Source organism: Oncorhynchus clarkii, chromosome 21 (assembly GCF_045791955.1).
Source record: "Oncorhynchus clarkii lewisi isolate Uvic-CL-2024 chromosome 21, UVic_Ocla_1.0, whole genome shotgun sequence".
In the NCBI taxonomy this organism is placed as follows: domain Eukaryota; kingdom Metazoa; phylum Chordata; class Actinopteri; order Salmoniformes; family Salmonidae; genus Oncorhynchus; species Oncorhynchus clarkii.
This window is the reverse complement of record NC_092167.1, coordinates 44,741,585-44,751,584: the sequence shown is the minus strand read 5'-3', so window position 1 is coordinate 44,751,584 and position 10,000 is coordinate 44,741,585.

Here is a 10,000-nt window from a genome sequence, read left to right as displayed (position 1 = left end):
GGTTACGAAAAGAAAGACTGCGTAAGATGCGACCAATAGTCTGATTGGCCCGTTCTGCTTGACCGTTAGACTGGGGGTGAAAGCCGGAAGAGAGACTGACGGAAGCCCCAATCAAACGGCAAAACTCCCTCCAAAATTGAGACGTGAATTGCGGACCCCTGTCCGAAACGACGTCTGACGGAAGGCCATGAATTCTGAAAACATTCTCGATGATGATTTGTGCCGTCTCTTTAGCAGAAGGGAGCTTAGCGAGGGGAATAAAATGAGCCGCCTTAGAGAACCTATCGACAACCGTAAGAATAACAGTCTTCCCCGCTGACGAAGGCAGTCCGGTGATAAAATCTAAGGCGATGTGAGACCACGGTCGAGAGGGAATGGGAAGCGGTCTGAGACGGCCGGCAGGAGGGGAGTTACCGGACTTAGTCTGCGCGCAGACCAAACAAGCAGCCACGAAACGACGCGTGTCATGCTCCCGAGTGGGCCACCAAAAACGCTGGCGAATGGAAGCAAGCGTACCTCGAACGCCGGGGTGGCCGGCTAACTTGGCAGAGTGAGCCCACTGAAGAACGGCCAGACGAGTAGGAACGGGAACGAAAAGAAGGTTCCTAGGACAAGCGCGCGGCGACGGAGTGTGAGTGAGTGCTTGCTTTACCTGCCTCTCAATTCCCCAGACAGTCAACCCGACAACACGCCCCTCAGGGAGAATCCCCTCGGGGTCAGTGGAGGCTACTGAAGAACTGAAGAGACGAGATAAAGCATCAGGCTTGGTGTTCTTAGAGCCTGGACGATAAGAAATTACGAACTCGAAACGAGCGAAAAACAGCGCCCAACGAGCCTGACGCGCATTAAGTCGTTTGGCAGAACGGATGTACTCAAGGTTCCTATGGTCAGTCCAAACGACAAAAGGAACGGTCGCCCCCTCCAACCACTGTCGCCATTCGCCTAGGGCTAAGCGGATGGCGAGCAGTTCGCGGTTTCCCACATCATAGTTACGTTCCAACGGTGACAGGCGATGAGAAAAATACGCGCAAGGGTGGACCTTGTCGTCAGAGAGGGAGCGCTGAGAAAGAATGGCTCCCACGCCCACCTCTGACGCGTCAACCTCGACAACAAACTGTCTAGAGACGTCAGGTGTAACAAGGATAGGAGCGGATGTAAAACGATTCTTGAGGAGATCAAAAGCTCCCTGGGCGGAAACGGACCACTTAAAGCACGTCTTGACAGAAGTAAGGGCTGTGAGAGGAGCTGCCACCTGACCGAAATTACGGATGAAACGACGATAGAAATTCGCGAAGCCGAGAAAGCGCTGCAGCTCGACGCGTGACTTAGGAACGGGCCAATCAATGACAGCTTGGACCTTAGCGGGATCCATCTTAATGCCTTCAGCGGAAATAACAGAACCGAGAAATGTGACGGAGGAGGCATGAAAAGTGCACTTCTCAGCCTTCACAAAAAGACAATTCTCTAAAAGGCGCTGGAGGACACGTTGAACGTGCTGAACATGAATCTGGAGTGACGGTGAAAAAAATCAGGATATCGTCAAGGTAAACGAAAACAAAGATGTTCAGCATGTCTCTCAGGACGTCATTGACTAATGCCTGAAAGACAGCTGGAGCGTTAGCGAGGCCGAAAGGAAGAACCCGGTATTCAAAGTGCCCTAACGGAGTGTTAAACGCCGTTTTCCGCTCGTCCCCCTCCCTGATGCGCACGAGATGGTAAGCGCTACGAAGGTCCAACTTAGTGAAAAACCTGGCTCCCTGCAGGATCTCGAAGGCTGAAGACATAAGAGGGAGCGGATAACGATTCTTCACTGTTATGTCATTCAGCCCTCGATAATCTATGCAGGGGCGCAGGGACCCGTCCTTCTTCTTAACAAAAAAAAACCCTGCTCCGGCGGGAGAGGAGGACGGGACTATGGTACCGGCGTCAAGAGCTACAGACAAATAATCTTCGAGAGCCTTACGTTCGGGAGCCAACAGAGAGTATAGTCTACCCCGGGGGGGAGTGGTTCCCGGAAGGAGATCAATACTACAATCATAAGACCTGTGCGGAGGAAGAGAGGTGGCCCTGGACCGATTGAACACCGTGCGCAGATCGTGATATTCCTCCGGCACCCCCGTCAAATCACCAGGCTCCTCCTGTGAAGAAGAGACAGAGGAAACAGGAGGGATAGCAGACATTAAACATTTCACATGACAAGAGACGTTCCAGGAGAGGATAGAATTACTAGACCAATTAATAGAAGGATTATGACAAACTAGCCAGGGATGGCCCAAAACAACAGGTGTAAAAGGTGAACAAAAAATTAAAAAAGAAAGGGTTTCGCTATGATTACCAGAGACAGTGAGGGTTAAAGGTAGCGTCTCACGCTGAATCCTGGGGAGAGAACTACCATCCAAAGCGAACAAGGCCGTGGGCTCCCTTAACTGTCTGAGAGGAATGTCATGTTCCCGAGCCCAGGTCTCGTCCATAAAACAGCCCTCCGCCCCAGAGTCTATCAAGGCACTGCAGGAAGCTGACGAACCGGTCCAGCGTAGATGGACCGACAAGGTAGTGCAGGATCTTGAAGGAGAGACCAGAGTAGTAGCGCTCACCAGTAGCCCTCCGCTTACTGATGAGCTCTGGCTTTTACTGGACATGAAGTGACAAAATGACCAGCGGAACCGCAATAGAGACAGAGACGGTTGGTGATTCTCCATTCCCTCTCCTTAGTCGAGATGTGGATACCCCCCAGCTGCATAGGCTCAGCACCCGAGCCGGCGGAGGAAGACGGTAGTGATGCGGAGAGGGGGGCAACGGAGAACGCAAGCTCCTTTCCACGAGCTCGGTGACGAAGATCAACCCGTCGCTCTATGCGAATAGCGAGTTCAATCAAGGAATCCACGCTGGAAGGAACCTCCCGGGAGAGAATCTCATCCTTTACCTCCGCGCGGAGACCCTCCAGAAAACGAGCGTTCGTTCCAGTCACTGGAGGCAGCAAGAGTGCGAAACTCAATAGAGTAATCTGTTATGGATCGATTACCTTGACATAGGGAAGACAGGACCCTGGAAGCTTCCTCCCCAAAAACAGAACGATCAAAAACCCGTATCATCTCCTTCTTAAAGTCCTGATACTGGTTAGTACACTCAGCCCTCGCCTCCCAGATTGCCGTGCCCCACTCACGAGCCCGTCCAGTAAGGAGAGAGATGACGTAGGCGATACGAGCTGTGCTCCTGGAGTAAGTGTTGGGCTGGAGAGAAAACACAATATCACACTGGGTGAGGAACGAGCGGCATTCAGTGGGCTCCCCAGAGTAACACGGCGGGTTATTGATTCTGGGCTCCGGAGATTCGAAAGCCCTGGAAGTGGCCGGTGGATCGAGGCGGAGATGGTGAATCTGTTCTGTGAGGTCGGAGACTTGGGCGGCCAGGGTCTCAACGGCATGTCGAGCAGCAGACAATTCCTGCTCGTGTCTGCCTAGCATCGCTCCCTGGATCTCGACGGCTGAGTGGAGAGGATCCGAAGTCGCTGGGTCCATTCTTGGTCAGATTCTTCTGTTATGCACATGAGTGAGGACCCAAAAGCGGTTTAACAAAAACAGAGTCCTTTAATGTCAAAACACAGGGAAGACATAGATCCTCTTCAGATGTATATAATGGCAAAATAGACAACCCGCAGAGAGGGCGATAAAAGAATCATAAAGTCCTTCTGAAATTTACAGAAGAGTCCCCCTTCTAGCAGCAGAGGAGAATAGCTGGGTTAGAGTCCCCTTCTTAGCAGCAGAGGAGAATAGCTGGGTTAGCGGCGACAGACTGCTGGTCTCTCTGGGTAGGCGCGGGTCGTAGAGGACAGAGGTACCTGATCACACGTAGCATCAGATGAACAGGCAGATTCCGACAGGACGGGACAAGGGTGAAGCAAACGAGACGATAGTTTGGTTCTGGCATGAGAAACTCAAACGAGAATCTGACAAAGACAGCAGCAGGAACAGAGAGAGAAATAGAGACCTAATCAGAGGGAAAAAAGGAACAGGTGGGAAAAGGGTGAACGAGGTAGTTTAGAGAAGATGAGGAACAGCTGGGAGAAGGAGAGGAAGAGAAGGTAACCTAATACGACCAGCAGAGGGAGATGAAGTGAAGAGAAAGAACAGGAACAAGACATAATATGACAATACATGACAGCAACTAGTGAACTAACTTTTAACACTAGAATGCAGTCATAAAGTGTACTGTGTTATTAATATGTGATTACATATCTCTATGTGGGCTGCCATACTTGCAGCGATCTCCAGTGAATCGTGACCCAGGATTCAGTCCCACTGCAGTAGAAGTCGGTCAGTGGAGAGGTACCCAGAAAATGCCCTCGCCATCCACTTGACACCAATACGCAACCTGAGGGTACGTTTACAACCACACAACAGTTAGACACTGTTGCATCATGCTTTCATGTACCATTTTCTGGGTCCAAATGTGCTGTACATTTGCACGTGTACCTTTTATATCTGAATGAAGGACAACCAATTGTATTCCTCCATATTTAAACATGTGACGCCGGCTCCCTCTCCACTTGGCTATTTCATGTGTATTTCTACGTTAAGACGCTTATGTTCGAATTTCCTACAACCGCCAAACTCTTCTGGCCATCTGGATCACACGATCGAGATGAACGAAGCAAGCGCCCCTGTTCAACGGGTTTAACTGTTATGTGATCACACGATCGAGATGACCGAAGCAAGCGCCAGCTAAGAAGAGAAAGAAAAGCAGGCTTCCGAGCGACGCTGAAACGTCGGGCAAAACATCCTTCTCTTCCTGGTATTATTCTGGCTGATGTCCGAACACGGGATAATAAAGTGGAGGAACTCAGAATGCAGCTAACATCACAACGAGACATCAAGGAATGCTGTGTTTTTGTCTTCAAGTTAACATGGCTGACGGAAACTACCCTGAAAGATGGGTTCTCCATTTTACTCATGGATCGAACAGCGACCTGTGGCAAGAGTAAGGGGGAGGAGCTTTCTCTTCTTGGTGTAATGATGTGGAAGTCATCTCAAGCTCCTGCTCACGCAATCTGGAGTTTCGGATGTTAAAATGCCGGCCCTACTATCTGCCGAAGGAATTCATGTCTGTTATCAACACCAATGTTTACATACCACCACAAGCCAACACCACGGTGGTACTCAGCGGACTGTATGAGACCATTAGCCAGCAAGAATCCTCTCACACAGAAGCAGTCTTTATCATTGCAGGATATTTAATCTAGGCAAACCTAAAACGAGTCTTTCCAAAATATCATAAGCTCCTGTCCCACACGAGAGCTACGTGTACTAGACCATGTTTACATGAACATCCGCAACAATCCTCCACCCCCACTTCGGCCAATCAGATCACATATCTCTGTTCTTACTCCACGCCTACAAACAGCTACTCAAGAGGACCAACCAACAGAGAGAATAGTGAGGCGCTAAATGGAGGAGGTGGACTCAATGCTGCAGGATTGCTTTGATGGTATTGATTGGAATATGTTCGAAGACTCATCCGCCCAGGACTCATCCGTCCAGGACTCATCCTTTAGCATCAATGGATTAGACATCATCAGTCACAGGTTTCATCGGGAAATGTGTTGATGATGTTGAACTTACAATAACAATTTTTTTTTTATTTTTTTTATTTTACCTTTATTTAACCAGGCAAGTCAGTTAAGAACAAATTCTTATTTTCAATGACGGCCTGGGAACAGTGGGTTAACTGCCTGTTCAGGGGCAGAACGACAGATTTGTACCTTGTCAGCTCGTGGGTTTGAACTCGCAACCTTCCGGTTACTAGTCCAACGCTCTAACCACTAGGCTACCCTGCCGCCAACAATCCGGTCATAACCCAACCAAAAACCCTGGGTTAACAGTGAGATCCGTGCTGACGGCCCGTACTGCAGCATTCATCACCGGTGACATTGATGTGTACAAAGCAAGCAGACGCAAGCTCCGAAAATTCATTAGGGACACAAAAAGATCAAATAAAATATAGACTCAAACTGGAATCACAGTATGACAACTAAGACGTGTGGCACATGTGGCAAGGATTACCGGCTATTACGGACTACAGAGGGAAAGAGGGAAAGGGAAATCCAGCCGTGTCCATCGAGACTTCGCTCCCAGACAAGCATAATACATTTTTATGCTTCGAGGCGGACAACACTGAACTAACCTGGAAGACTCTCGTTGCTCTGGACGACCATGTGATTTCGCTCTCTGAGGCAGACGTGAGGAAAACTCTCAAGAGTGAATACTCACGAAACCGTTTGCCCAGATGGCCCCGATGTGACATAATATACTAGCCTAAACACTATATAGAGAGCCTTCAGAAAGTATTCACACCCTTTCACTTATTCCACATTGTGTTGTTTTACAGCCTGAATAAAATACCCCATAAAAAAAAAGTTTACAAAAAAAATGTTTGCTTATTTATTGAGGATTCATACCCCTGAGTCCATACTTTGCAGAAGCACCTTTGGCAACAATTACAGCTGGGAGTGTTTCTGGCTAAGTCTCTAAGAGTGATTACAGCTGGGAGTGTTTCTGGCTAAGTCTCTAAGAGTGATTACAGCTGGGAGTGTTTCTGGGCAAGTCTCTAAGAGTTTTCCACACCTGGATTGTGCAACATTTCCCCATTATTCTTTTCAAAATTCTTCAAGCTTTGTTAATTGGTTGTTGATCATTGCTAGATGTCACGCCCTGGCCATGGATAGGCTTTTATTCTCTATTTTGGTTGGCCAGGGTGTGACTAGGGTGGACATTCTATGTTTTGTATTTCTTTGTTGTTTGGCCGTGTGGTTCTCAATTAGAGGCAGCTGTCTATCGTTGTCTCTGATGGAGAGCCATACTTAGGTAGCTTTTTCCCACATGTGTTTTGTGGGTAGTTGATTTCTGTTTAGTGTTTTTCACCTTTCAGGACTGTTTCGGTTGTTTCCCTTTTGTTATGTTTGTATTAAGTGTTCAGTGTCAATAAACAAACATGAACACGTACCACGCTGCACTTTGGTCCTCACCTTCGTTCACCAACAGCCGTTACACTAGACAACCCTTTTCGGGTCTTACCATACATGTTCAAGTAGATTTAAGTCAAAACTGTAATGCGGCCACTTTGAACATTCAGTGTCTTTTGGTGTAGCAATTCCAGTGTAGATTTGGCCTTGTGTTTTAGTTTATTGTCCTGCTGAGCGGTGAATGAATCCCTCAGTGTCTGCTGGAAAGCAGACAGAACCAGGTTTTCCTCTAGGATTTTGCCTGTGATTAGCTCCATTCCGTTTCTTTTTTATCCTCAAAAACTCCCCAGTCCATAACGATTACAAGCATACCCATAACATGATGCAGCCGCCATTATGCTTGAAGAAATGGAGAGTGGTCCTCAGTAATGTGTCTACTGGATTTGCCCCAAACATAACACTTTGTATTCAGGACAAAAAGTTAATTGCTTTGTCACATTTATTTACAAACAGAATGTATGTTTTGGAATATTTTGTACTGGCTTCCTTCTTTACACTCTGTCAACTAGTTTAGTGGAGTAACTAACTACAATGTTGTTGATCCACCCTCAGTTTTCTCCTATCACAGCCCTTAAACTCTGTAACTGTTTTAAAGTCAATATTAACCTCATGGTGAAATCCCTGAGCGGTTTCCTTCCTCTCCGGAAACTGAGTTAGGAAGGAAGCCTATATCGTTGCAGTGACTGGGTGTATTGATACACCATCCAAAGCGTAATTAATAACTTCACCATGCTCAAAGGAATATTGAATGTCTTTTTTTATATACCCATCTACCAATAGGTGCCCTTTTTTGCAAGGCATTGGAAAACCTCCCTGGTCTTTGTAGTTGAGTCTGTGTTTGAAATGCACTGCTCGACTGGGGACCTTACAGTGTGGTGTACAGAGATGAGGGACCTTACAGTGTGGGGTTCAGAGATGAGGGACCTTACAGTGTAGGGTACAGAGATGAGGGACCTTACAGTGTAGGGTACAGAGATGAGGGACCTTACAGTGTGGGGTTCAGAGATGAGGGACCTTACAGTGTAGGGTACAGAGATGAGGGACCTTACAGTGTAGGGTACAGAGATTTATTTTTATTTTATTTTATTTATTTCACCTTTATTTAACCAGGTAGGCCAGTTGAGAACAAGTTCTCATTTACAATTGCGACCTGGCCAAGATAAAGCAAAGCAGTTCGACACATACAACGACACAGAGTTACACATGGAGTAAAACAAACATACAGTCAATAATACAGTATAAACAAGTCTATATACGATGTGAGCAAATGAGGTGAGATAAGGGAGGTAAAGGCAAAAAGGCCATGGTGGCAAAGTAGATACAATATAGCAAGTAAAACACTGGAATGGTAGATTTGCAATGGGAGAATGTGCAAAGTAGAAATAAAAATAATGGGGTGCAAAGGAGCAAAATAAATAAATAAAATAAAATACAGTAGGGAAAGAGGTAGTTGTTTGGGCTAAATTATAGGTGGGCTATGTACAGGTGTGAGGGATGAGGGACCTTACAGTGTGGTGTACAGAGATGAGGGATCTTACAGATAATTGTATATGTGGGCTACAGAGATAAGGTACCTTAGTGTGGTGTACAGAGATGAGGTTGTCATTCAACAATCATGTTAAACACTATTATTGCACACAGAGGGAGTCCATGCAACTTATGTGACTTTTTAAGCAAATGTGTACTCCTGAACTTATTTAGGTTTGCCATAACAACGGGGTTGAATACTTATTGAATCAAGACATTTAAACTTTGAATTTATTTATTTTTTGTAAAAAGAAAATCTAAAAACATAATTTCACTTTGACATTATGGGGTATTGTGTGTAGGCAAGTTAGCCCAACTGATGCAATATAGTGGCTATAAATAGGCTGACGGTTGCTATCTGCATTTACCTCATTGGGCCAATCATTAGCTAGATCACAAACTCTAAACATTGTCTTGTTGCTAGTTAAATAAGTGTTGTGACCCTAAAATGCTCTGTGCTCCTCCCTCTTTTAACAGTGGCCATCAGCTGCTTTCAGAGGTGTGTTTTCCCACGATTTTATTCTTAAGAATGTTGTACAATGACTGTCACGTTCGTCGTAACGAGGAGACCAAGGCACAGCCTGATATGAATACATTCCTCTTAAATAAAAGAGACCATTGAACAAACTATACAAAACGAACATGACACTACATACCACTGGTGCTGACACAGGCAACTATACATAGACAATAACCCACAAAATACCCAAGGAATATGGCTACCTAAATATGGTCCCCAATCAGAGACAACGATAAACAGCTGCCTCTGATTGAGAACCAATCTAGAACCATAGACATAAAAACACCTAGACTAGGCACAAACCCCATAAACATACAAAAACCCTAGACAGGACAAAAACACATATATCACCCTCGTCACAACCTGACCTAACCAAAATAATAAAGAAAACAAAGAATACTAAGGTCAGGGCGTGACAGACAGGGCGTGCATGTTTCTCTCCCTGTGGGGAACTTGCAGTTTGATAGCGCCTTGAGATTAATATGATTTTCTCGCATAGAATGCGGCAAACTGACCCTACTATTATTGCACAATTTATTACAGCTCAACACTTTGCTCCCCTCTCCCCTCTCCCCCTCCCCGGCACGTGTGAACACCCTCCTCTAAATCTACTGTACATTTGAGTGCATTCTCCGTATCTTTATTCCTGCAACTTAGTGTAATTTAATTCCATTGAGCTTATTTTATTATTCCTTACATTATTCACATTGTCGAGGGTGAACCTGCATGTAAGCATTTCGTTGTACCGTGTACCATGCACATTCTGTGCATATAACAGATAGACTTAACTTGACTTAAAAGCATGTTATTTTTTTCCTCGTTATTTACTGTGTATTTATTTATTCCTTGTGTCACTATTTCAAAAAAAACATTTTTATCTTTACCTCTACATTGTTGAAAAAGGTTCCGTAAGTAAGCATTTCACTGTTAGTCTA